This window comes from Hevea brasiliensis, chromosome 4 (genome assembly GCF_030052815.1).
Source record: "Hevea brasiliensis isolate MT/VB/25A 57/8 chromosome 4, ASM3005281v1, whole genome shotgun sequence".
NCBI classification, from domain to species: Eukaryota; Viridiplantae; Streptophyta; class Magnoliopsida; order Malpighiales; family Euphorbiaceae; genus Hevea; species Hevea brasiliensis.
The window spans coordinates 41,534,801-41,548,139 of record NC_079496.1 but is presented as its reverse complement, the minus strand read 5'-3'; positions in this window follow the sequence as shown (position 1 = coordinate 41,548,139).

The following is a 13,339-nucleotide window of genomic DNA, read 5'->3' as shown; positions in this document are numbered from 1 at the left end:
CTAACTTAGAATTATGCTTAAAATGAAATAAAAATAATTGTTGGAGGACTATAAGTAATTTTGGCCAGCTAGGGTTTGATATGAATATACATGTATTTTGATGGAATTAAAATTGTATCCAAGCTTGATTGAGTTGAGGAAGTATGTTATAGGTGTTGAATTGGTTAAATGTAACAAATTGCATGAACTAGGGTTTTGGCATCTAGGGTTTTGGAGAAAAAAAATGTGAGAATGTATTAAATGGTGTGTTGGACTTCGTTTGAGGTAAGAAATGGTCATTTGTGACCAATTTGAGTATGTTAGAAGTGTTGGAACCAAATGCAAATTCGGATTGCTTAGGGTCATGCTGCAGGCAGCAGGACTAAGGTCCCTTTGAGGGACCAAAACTGAAAATTTACAAGTCAAATTGGTATGAGACCAATTGGGAATGAAAATAGACACAAAATGGAACATTTTTCATTTAGGAATCATGCTCAAAAAGTGACCATAACCTAGTGAACAAATTGATCAAATCCGGATTTTTGCAGTCTGATTTGTACAAAAATGACCAAATGAACAGGTCATAACTTGGGCTAGGCAGGTCTAAATGACCTGAAAGTTTACCAGTGGATAGCTGAGATATAGACCTAAAACTTTCATGAAGAACACAAACCCAAATTATGCCCTTAACCAAATCATTTGGCCACCCAAATTTGGTGATCAAAAACTGCCAAAACCAGTTTGGTGCCCAGAAATCTGGGTTAAGTCCAATCCGATAGCCATGATTCAAATGGCTATAACTTGAGCTACAAAACTCTAATTGGAGTGATTCAAAAAAGAGAATAAAGTTAAGACAATAGGGACCATTTTCTATGAAGAAAATTTTGCCAAATTCTAATAGCAAAATGACCAATGGAACAGTGCAACCTAAGACACCAAAACTGAAAATTTGCAATTTTGCCTAAAAGACCTAAGTTTTGAGAAAATGACCAAAACCAACAAATTTAGTGACCAAAATGTGGTATGTGGGTGAAGTTGGAATTCCCATACCTATTAAGCCTTAGAAAGTCAACAAATTGACTTGAATAATATAGTGAATAGTAACCCAGAAATACAAATTTTAAAGAACGTTAAGTTTAGCATATATAAGCTAGATAAAAGTGAATTTGAATTTATTTTTGGATTTATGCCAAGTTATGGTACTGAAACACTGTGAAACTGTGTGTTTCAACTGAAAAAGGCTCGGAAAGTCTAAAAGACTGAGTCAAGGCCTAGAGGCGACTCACGTCAGGTTTGTGCACAATAAACCCTATTTAAGCATTTTATCCTTGAAAAATGGATTTAGCATGCATTATGAGATTAAGAACTTTTGTGTTGCCACTTTGTGAATGAAAATGTAACTTTGGAAATTGATTTGATTTTTGTATGCAATATTTGAATAAATTGTTTTAATTTGATTTCGGATTCACACTTAGCATGACAGTACCATATTGTTCCCCCATTTATGGGGTTGAGATCGATTATTTTCCTCCCTCTCTAGTTTACCAATTAAGGTTGTAGATCAGATGAATACTCATTAGCTAGCTAGCCACCTCCCTCATTGATTTCGATTAGTGGGGCTGTATATTGCTTTGTCATGGTGTACAACGCGGCATTGATCGGAAATTTTGTGTCATGGCTTAAGTTGTGTATGAATTGGCAACAGTATGTTTATTAAATTATTTGATCCAAAAATTTTGCTATAATGAATTTTGATAATTGGTGAAATGTAATTGTGCAACATTTAAATTGTATTTTGTCAATGAATGATTTATGTATTGTATTTTAAATTTTTATGGTGCACCACTGAGTATTTTTATACTCAACGATAACTTGTTTTGCTGTCACAGATAAGAGCAAGGAGAAAGCAGCAGAGTGAACTGCTACTGATATTAAGAACTTCTTGATCACTTTTGTACGGGTATTTATTTATACCCTTGTAATTACTTGATGTAAATATTTTAATGTTGTATGTATCAATATAAAGTTGAGCAGTTATATAATAAATTGTAATAATATTGTTTTTGTATTTAATACTGTAAATTAAACTTGTGAATGTAAATTAGCTTTATTGAATGAAATGATGAAATATTTTAATATTACAAACTGGGATTAAATTGTGGAATTATTTTGAAGTGGATTTGACTTGAGTTATGTTGAATTGAGATTATTCGGAGGTTGAGAGTTGTGGGAAAATTTATTGGAAGTGTTTTTATAGGTTTTTGAAGAACTGTTTTCTCCAAATACAGACGGCACTCTGCCGAAATTTTTATAAAATTTATGGAAGAATAAAATGGAAAAAAAAAATTTGCTAATTTTGAGACTTCAATTAAATGTTTTTAATTCCTACCAACACGCTCACCACTTCCAAAATGTAAGAAAATGGTTTTAAAATCCCTTATAGTGTACTTAACGAATTATCAGTAAGTGAAGTTCGGTAGTTCATTAGGTATTCTACGAGATCATGTTATGCCTTACAGAGGGGTAAGGTGTGACGTGATCTCAGGTCAATTTTGGAGAACACGGCTGCACCCCTCAACTGATCAAACAAGTCATCAATGCAGGGTAATGGACATCTATTCTTTATTGTCACCTTATTTAACTGGCGATAGTCAATGCATAACCAGATAGTGCCATCTTTCTTCTTTACAAACAATACTGGCGCTCCCCAAGGTGACACACTAGGGCGGATAAAGCCCTTGTCAAGTAGCTCTTGCAACTGCACTTTTAACTCTTTTAATTCTGCAGTTGCCATTCTATATGGCGTTATGGAGATTGGGTCCACACCAGGCATAACATCAATCTCAAACTGCACCTCTCTTTCTGGAGGTAATCCTGGCAATTCATCAGGAAACACATTCGAAAAGTCACATACTGTAGGGATGTCCCTCAGTGTTGGGCTCCCCACTTGGGTGTCTATCACATGTGCCAAGTATGCTTCACACCCCTTTCTAATCATTTTTCTGGCTAGTGCAGCCGAAATGATGTCTGATGGCAGTAAATGCCTCTCCCCATGTATTACCACATCACCGTACAGAAGGAGACCAAAAGTGACTGTCTTCAGTCTACAGTCAATCATGGCGTGATGCCTGGTTAACCAATCCATGGCCAAGATGATATCATAATCTCTGAAGGGCATTTCAATCAAATCTGACAGAAAAACATGTCCTTGGATCATCAAAGGACAGTCTCTATAGATTCTGTTGACTCGAACCTCTTGTCCTAACGGACTAGTTACTAGCACTTCAAAACCCATTTGGACACATGGAACAGTAAGTGAACCGACTATACTAGCACTAACATATGAGTGGGTTGAACCCAGATCAAACAATACAAATACTTCTTGATCAGAGATAAAGAATGTACCAGCCACAATGTCAGAAGTTTCAGCTTCTTCCCGCTGTCTTATAGTGTAGACTCTGGCTGAAGCACTTCCTTGTGATGACTGACCAACAGGTTCGATCGCTGTAAAAGTGCCTCTACCTCTGCCTCTTCCTCTGCCAACTGATTGTGAACCTCTGGGAGCAAGACTCTGAATAGATACTTCTGCAGTCGTAGGAGTTGGACCATATTTAGGAGCACTAGTGCAGTCTTTAGCAAGATGGCCCTTGCCTCCACAGTTAAAACAGGCTCTTGTTCCCAATAGCATTCTCCCCCATGAATCTTGCCACAAGTCTCACAGGGGCGGGTAGGATATGAACCACTGCTCGACTGCTTACCAGACCTAGGGGGTCTCTGTCCAGAGAATCTGCCCCTTCCAAACCTTCCACCTTGACCTCTGCTAGGTCCACCAAATTTCTTCCTCTTCCCAAAAGTACCACTAGAACTTGGCTCTACTGACTTTTCACCTTTATCTTTCTCTATTTTCTCAGTCCTCTCTGATTTTTCTTTTACAGGTGTCACTTCTGATTCAATCCTTTTTACCTCAAGTGCTTGAGAGATGAGCTCAGAGAAGTTGCTGTGTTTGAATCCCACTACTTGCATCCTCAAACTAGGCTTTAAACTAGTCTCAAATCTCTTGCATCATTCCTTGCTGGTAGAAAGGAGACTCCCAGCATAATGGCTTAAGCGGGAGAACTCCCTCTCATACTCTGCCACTGATCTGTTCCCTTGTTTCAAACTCAAAAATTCTTGTAACTTTTGATCCACATATGCTTTTGGGACGTATTTTTGTCTGAATTCTCTGATGAAGTCATTCCAGGTTAGTACTGGTGGTTCAGCCAAGCTGTGGGGGATGGTTTTCCACCAATCATACGCATCCCCTTGCAGTAGTGACATAAAGTATTCAAACTTCAATTCATCTTGGCAGTGCAGCTTCTTGAACACTCTGTCCATTCTTTCAAGGCATTACTCTGCCTCAAGCGGCCCATCAGACTTTAAATTCTCAGAGCCCCATACTTCAACAGTTTGTCATACTGTCTGACTGGAGGTTGTGGTTATACCACAGGTGTCTGGGGTGGAGCTTGAGCAGGCAAACCCCCAGCCATTTATTGAAACATCGCAACCATCTCAGGTAAACCAAGGCAGAAATCATGCATTTGTGGGGTGGTGCTCTCGATCCACCGACATTCTCAGAGTCGGGCTTCCCCTTGTGCCTCAGCTTCAACAGATTGCTTGACTGAGCGATCCCCTTCTTCCATTTCAGTCTGAAGTTAGGGTATCTCCTGAACAAATAACACAAGGAGATTTCCCTCCTTTAGTTCATATTTATGATGTAATGCACTGTATGTAACAAGTAAGGACATTGAGCAGTTGTACTTAACAAGTGAAGACACAAATTCTCAAGTTAAAACATACTTCAAAAATTTTGCTCTGATACCACTAAAACATGTCACACCTTACCCCTCTGTAAGGTATAACATGATCCCGTAGAATACCTAATGAACTACAGAACTTTACCTACCGGTAACTCATTAAGTACCCTACAAGGGATTTTAAAACACTTTTCTTACTTTTTATAAGTGGTGAGCATTTTCTAATAGGTATTAAAATCATTTATTTAAAGTTGAAAACTAGTTAAAATTTTTGGCCTATTTTATTTTTTCGTAAATTTTATAGAAATTTCGACAGAGTGCTGTCTGTATTTTGAGAAAACAGTTCTTCAAATTTCTATAAAAAGCACTTCCAATAATCTGTCTCAACAGCTTCTTCAAATTCACAATCAATTTCAACATCATTTATCAATCTCCAAAAATTCAAATCCACAATTTCCAATATTCAATAATCATCAAAATACCATTAATGAATTTCATTCAATTTAAAATAAAATGCTTCCATTCATATTTCATTAAAGATAAAACAATTTATATACATCATTACAAAAATTTACATTAAGAGAAATTCAAACTAAAATTTATTACAAACTTTATACAAGCTGCTCAAGACCAATTTTACATGTCCATACATTTACGTGCATTACATACATCAAAATAAATTTTTACAGTCAGGGTATAAAATATACCCGATAGACTTCAGAGTAGGTAGCTCCTCTGTTCACAGCAGCTCACTCTGCTACTTTTCTAGTCTCTATTTCTGTGACAGCAATAACAGCCATCGCTGAGTACTAGGACTCAGTGGTACACAACATACTAAAATAATTTTTATGCAGAATTTAAATCGTATTTATTCAAAAATTGGACTGAACATGAGAATTAAATACAAAACATGAATTATGAGATTTTAATCCAAACAATTTCATTTCGAAGTATCAAAACTAATTTCATAAAACTCACAGTTATATCGTGCCATTCGAAACAATATAATCTCAATAGCCAGAGGCTAAGGAGAAGTCACATCACAAGGCTAGCTAGCTCAAATATATGGATATCCATTCAATTTCTTCTTCTACTGGCACACACCTCAACACTTCAGCCAGAGAAGGAATCAAAATTCAAAACTGATTACCCCCACTAGTCATGCTAGTGAGGTGTTCAAATATATGGTCATGACACTGTGATTTCAAAACTTATCTTAACAATTTACTAAACATTTATGCCATCTCAAATATACACAAATAACTTCCAACAATTTAAATCAAAAGCATCATAAATACTTCATCATAATAATGTCACAATTCAATATTTCAAATTATTCAAAACAATATGCAGAAGATAATTTACAGAAATTATACGTTGTGCACAAACCTTAAGCGTGTCGCTTCTTGGCCTTGACTCGATTCCTCGGGTTCTTTCCCGGTGTTCTTTTCAACTAAAACACACAGTTTCACAGTGTTTCAGTATTATAACTTAGCATAAATCCAAAAATAAATTTAATTTCACTTTTACCTAGCTCTAATGTGCTAAACTTTACGTTCTTTAAAATTTGTGTTTCGGGTTACTATTCACTACACTATTCAAGTCAATTTGTTGACTTTCTAAGGCTTAATAGGTATGGGAATTCCAACTTCACCCACATACCACATTTTGATAACTAAATTTGTTAGTTTTGATTGTTTACTCAAATTCTAAGTCTTTTAGGCAAATTTGTAAATTTTTAGTTTTGGTGTCTTAAGTTGCACTGTTCTATTGGTCATTTTTCTGTTAGAATTTGACAGAATTTTCTTCATAGAAAATGTTCCCTATTGTCTTAACTTTATTCTCCTTTTTGGATCACTCCATTTGGAGTTTTGTAGCTCAAGTTATAGCCATTTGAATCATGGCTGCCAGATTAGACTTAACTCAGATTTCTGGGCACCAAACTGGTTCTGACAGTTTTAGGTCACCAACTTTGGGTGGCCAAATGACTTTGTTAAGGGCATAATTTGGTCTTGTGTTCTTCATAAAAGTTTTAGGTTTATATCTCACCTATCCACTGGTAAAATTTCAGGTCATTTAGACCTACCTAGCCCAAGTTATGACCAAATGAACAAACACTGTTCATTTGGTCATTTTTGTACAGGTCAGACTGCAGAAATCCGGATTTGGTCAATTTGTTCACTAGGTTTTGGTCACTTTTTGGGCATGATTCCTAAATAAAAAATGTGTCATTTTGTGTCTATTTTCATTCCCAATTGGTCTCATACCAATTGGACTTGTAAATTTTCAGTTTTGGTCCCTCAAAGGGACCTTGGTCCTGCTGCCTACAGCTTGACCATTTTCAATCCGGATTTAAACTCACTTCTAACATTTCCAACACATCTCAATTGGTCACAAATGACCATTTTTCATCTCAAACAAGGTCAAACACAACATTTGACCAATTCTCATATTTTTGGCTCCCAAACCCTAAGTGCCCAAAACCCTAACTCACTAAATTATTGCATTTAACCAATTCAATGCCTATATACATGCTTCTTCAACCCAATCAAGCTCACATACACTTTTAAGTCTATCAAATTCATGCATGCACACATCAAAACCCTAGTTGACCGAAATTCATGTTTAACAAGCATGCATAATTTTTGAGATTTCTAAATTTAAGTCCTCATCTTCAAGTCCACTTCCATGCATACATATCTAATTTAACTTAAAAAAAAGCTTACCTCAATGAAGCTTTTTTATCTTCTCCAATTCTTAAATTTTCCTCTTTCTTTTTCCCTTCCAATCTTCAAATCAAGACTCAAGGATAATTTTTTGTTAAGGAAAGTCTACAATTGATGGTTACTTTTAGGGTTATGGAAAGCTTGGGTAAGCTTCCATGGAGGATTTTGAGAGAGAGAGCTTGGGAGAGAGAGGGACGGCAATTGAAAGAAAATAAGTGTTTTTCTTATTTTCTTTTTCTTTTTCTTTTATTAATTTATCCCTTAGGAAGACCAAAATTTATCCAATAATTAATTTTTAATTATATTGTTTATTGCATCATGCATGATGTCATGCATGATGTCACTAATTTTCACTTTTCTATTTTCTTTTTTTTTAATTTATTTTTCCATTAGTTCTTTAATTTAATTCCCAATTCTGAAATTTTCTTTTCTCAGATTTTATTTGACAATTAGGTCAGGAGTCAGCTCTCGGGGTCAATTGACCAAATTGCCCCTCGCCGGTTCGACCTGGTTTGCAAATAATTCAATATTTCTTCCGGCTCCCTGAACTAATTATTTGACTGGCTTAACAATTCTTTTTCGTCATTTTCTCTTTTCCAATGTGTTCGCAATAGTCTTAAGGACCGCGGCATCACATTTTACGGTTCGAAATTTGAGTTTAAATCAACTTCGCAATCCTTCCCGAGAAGGTCACCCATCGCTGTTACTCTCGACTCATTTAACTTTTTATGTTCTGTTTTTCTTATTTATACTTAACTAATTGGCAATTACTAATTATTTGTATTCAGGGCTTACCTAGTTGTTTTAAGTATGGTTCTAATCCCCTCAATTGTCCGGATCGACACCGGTCACTGGAATAGTGAAATATACCAGGCTATGCAAATGGGGGTGTTACATGGAACATGCTCACATACGCATATGATATAAAATTATACTTATATGAGCTTAATAATGATTAAATTAATTAAAATTTATACAAAATTAATTAAAAAGTGTACTATAAATTATAAATTTTGATATAAATATTAAATCTAATGAATATTAAATTCATTCTCATTTAAAATCCAACTTATAATAACCATACCTTTTTTAATATAATTATCCAATAAAGGGGAAAAAAATTAAATAACAAATAGGGAAAAGTCTGCAAATAGATTTCAAGAGTTAATAAATGTGTTTAATTTTCATCATGTTAATTAGGTTTGAATTTTAAGACTAGCTAAATCAAATTTATATAATTTTAATTCTAATATAAATGATTTATTTTTAATCAAATTAAGCAACAAAAAATTTTCATTTATTATGAAAAATATAATTCTTACTAATATCACATTGTTATTATCTATATTAAAATTTTATGGTCAAATATAGATATTTTATTGTTAGTGATTTTATTAAGTAAAATATTAATTTCAAATAAACTAATAATCCATAATTAAAAGTCCATGTTTGGTTTCTAAACTTGTAAGGAATCATGACGATTAGCGTTCCAGATGATAATGATTGTTTATTTGATGCTCTCTGACACATTTTGTTTTTGACATTCAATAAATAAATTATATTATAAATTTTTAATTAATTTTATTAAATTTATAATTTATATATACATAATTAAAATTATAATTTATAATAATAAAAAAAAAGGAAAAAAAAAAAAGGCGCGTCAATTTGAATGAATGTGCATAAGTGAATGTCAGTGCATACAGACTGACTCCCCAATTGTCCAATCTACGGCATGTGCTTTTTCTTTCTTTCTCTGGCCTCCATGTGATGCCCACCCAGTCGCCACTATGCTCCAAATGCTCCCTCTTGCACCCTTTAGTTTGACTCACGGTCTGCCACTGGTTTGTCTTTTTTGGAAAAAAAAATAATAATAATAAAAATTAAAAAAGAAAATTATGTATTTTTAATTTTTTTTTTAATTTTATTTTATATTTTAAAAATTACAAATCACATCATGCCAGATGGCATGTGATGCCTTGATAAGGTAAAATTGTATAATATTAAAAAATATATAATTTAATTAATAATTTTTAAAATATATAATGAAATTAAAAATTTTTGAAACTATAAGATTTTTTTAATAATTTCTTTAAATATATTGTCACCATTAACATAATTTAAAAAGTAAAAAATAATTTTTTATTAAATATTTATTATAAAAATTATATATAATTAATAAAATTATATATAAAAATAATAATAATTAAGTCTCTCAATTTACTACTGCTTTAGATTAATTCAAGATAAGAACAACAAAATTTAAATTAAACATAAAAGCCAAGGAAACATGAATATGAAGATTTGAGATTGGGAGAAAAAAAATTGAGAAGGACTAAATCTTTCAAATTATATTTTAGATTAAATTATATTTTATATTTTAAATATAGATTAAAAAGATCATATTCAATTGCGGCTAGCCAAAGACTAAAAAGTGTGTGACGTAGCTTCAAGTTGTAAATAAAATTAAACAACAAAATTCATTTTGAAAGTTTTTTAAGATAACTGAGTTAATTAAATCACTCTGCGTCATTCATATTTATTTATATTTATATAAATATAAAATTATAATTAAAAAACAAATGAAGAATTTATTCATAATGATATTATTATAAAATAATTTTATTTATTTAATTTATAAATAAAAAGGTAAATTAAATTATTTAATAATTTCTCTTTGATTTCTTTTATTTGTTAACTTTAATAGTTAATAATTGGTACGATGTCTTGTATTTGTACAAAAAAATGGATAGTTTATCATTACTTTATTTATATAGAGAGAGGATCCACACAATGATTTTTCATGCTTTTAGAAAGTCCTGGCAACATGTAAACAAATTTAATTAGAAAAATAATATTTTGATTAAACTAATTAATATATATAATTTTAATATTAATTTAGTTAATATTGTAAAATCAATAATAAAAAAATAATTACACGTTAATAAAAAAGTTTTATATTAAATAATTATATTATTCAAAATTATTAACTCATACAATTAAATTATAAAATTTATTTAAAATTTTAATTAATAATATTAAAAACACTTAAAAAATATATGTACACATGTATAATTTACGTGCTAATAAAGCTAGTAATATATAAATATGAAAAGGAGAACATTGAATTTGCCAACAATACATTTCATGATTTATAGTACTTATAATATTTTTTATTATTTAAATTAATAAAAAATTAAATTTAATTGACTATTAAAAATCAATATATTTTAAGAAAAGTGTTAAAATTTCAATTCTAATTCAATTAAACTCTAAAATACTCTTTATAATTTATATTGTTTATGATATTTTTTATTATTTAAATTAATAAAGAACTAAATTTAATAGACTTTTAAAAGTCAATATATTTTAAGAAAAGAGTTAAAATTCCAATTCTAATTTAATTATAACTTAAGAGCAATATTAAAATTTGAAATATATTATATAAAAAAATAACGTAAAGGTAAATGAAAAAGAAAAGCCTGTAACTTTTAATAATTCTATTAGAATATAAATAAAACTTTAACACAAATACAACTCTTGAATTTTTAGCCTTATTAAAATTTAAATTAGAATTATAGAATAATATTAATATTTTAAAATTATAGAGGATAATATTTTAGAAGTCGTATTCTTGGTTAAAAAGTCCTATTACTTTGTTATTAGTTTAACGATTTTTTTTAGAATGCATTTAGAGTCTATTTGGTTTAACTGTTAGATATAACTGATGACTGATAGTTTGTGACACCCTTTACCCTTCTACAGTGTAGCCGAGCAAGATATGCCGCGCAGTGTACCGGAACACTCTATTTTAATTTAATCATTTTTTTTATTTTTCCTAATTTATTTTTTTCATAGTTATGAAATGCAATTTATGAAATATAATTCATTTAAGTCATTTATTGAAATTATAATTTATTTGAGGTTCCGAAAATTTTATAGAAAATCCGGCAGAGTACCGGTTAAAAATGGAGAAAACAGTTCTTCGGAACCTATGAAAAACACTCCCAATAATCATTTCCAATCATTCTCAAACTCCAATAACCATCAACATGGTCTCAACATTAGCAATCATTTCAAGTTCTCAACATTAATCCACAATTTCATTCAAATTCAAAATCAACTAAAATTTCATGAAAATATTCTCAAATTATATTAATTAACAAAATTCTTCAAAATATGTACATTAACATATGATTACATAAATTACTATTTACATGACTTCATAATTTACAAATCATAAACTACTACCTAATACGAAATGCAAAAACATAATTTCAAAAGGGACCTAAAGGTCCTACCACTGATGCACTGTAGATGAGAGGTGACTCTGACGCTAGGCAGATCTATGACCTCACCCAGTCTGTAGTCTGCTGGGCTTTCTGTCTGTCTCTCCAGAACCTACGCGTGAGAAAAAGCGATGCGCTAAGCAATAATGCTCAGTGTTGCCAATAATAAAATAAAAAGAACTAATAAAAAAATAAATATGCAGTGAGTGTATTGATGTCTCATGCAGATAAATTTTTGATAATTATTTGTAGTCTTATTTATTTGGTACTTGTTATATTCATTATTTCATTAAATTTATCAACTTTTATTTTTGGTTGCCCAAGTAACCTATACTGGATGACTGGATTGGATAAACGGGTAAACTAGCACTAGGTATCATGTACCTCGGGCCGTCACACCATCGGTCACATGTGTGTCTCCCGGTGTGCAACAGAACAGCTAATAAGCTGTAATAACATTAGGCGCAAGGCTAAGTCTCAACACAATGTCAGAATGGCTAAAAGCCATGAAATCACAGAATGGCATAATGCCATATGCAGTACTGCTAACTGAACCTTATTGGCATGCCAACCTATCCAAACCAATCTTGCTAGGTGTACTAGGGCATGTTACACTTTTAAACTTTACAATTCTTGAAATTTAAGTTTAGGTGTTACTATTCATTTCATTAGTCAACTAAAATATTGACTTTTGCATAGACAATAGGTACATTAGTTCTAATACTCCCAACATACCACATTTTGCATTCTAAAATTGTTGGTATTGGTTGCCAATACCATTTTTAAGCTTAGTGCTAGTTGTTCAAAAATTTCAGATTTCAAGCCTTGTGTTTACTGTTCCATTGGTCATTTTTACAGTAGGAATTTGGCAAAATTGCCTTCATGAAAGTTGTTGCTTATTTTTTCTAGTTACATTTTCTTTTTTGAATCACTTCATTTGGAGTTTTGTAGCTCAATTTATGGCCTAAATACCATAACTGGCCGGATTAGACAGAATCCAAAATTATGGGCAAAACTGGTTCTGCTAGATTTGGTAACCTAAGTTTGGTTGGTAATTTGACTAGGTTATGGTCAGAATTTGGATTTGTGTTCTTCATGAAAGTTTTAGGTCTATGTCTCAGCTTTCTGCTGGTAAAATTTTAGGTCAATTGGACCTTTCTACACTGAGTTATGACTAAATAAATAAATACTGTTTATTTAGTCATTTTGCCCAGGTAGAATGCAGGTCACTCGGATTAGGGTAATTTTTAGGTCAACTTAGTTTTATTTTCTGGGTAAGGTTTCTATACCAAAGTTGTGCCATTATGTGTCTAGTTTCATATTCAATTGGCCTTGCACCAATTGAACCTCTACAACTCTAGTTATTGCTGCCCAAACCTACTGGACTCATACTCAGTCCTGCAGGTCAGCCAAGGCAGCTCACCCAAACTCAAATGCCAAGCCACAACTCACTTCATTTCCTCCTTACACACATTCAAATGGTCACTAATTGACCATTACAAGGTTATCATACTATTATATGAGCAAGCCCTAATGTTGTTCATGTGTCCAC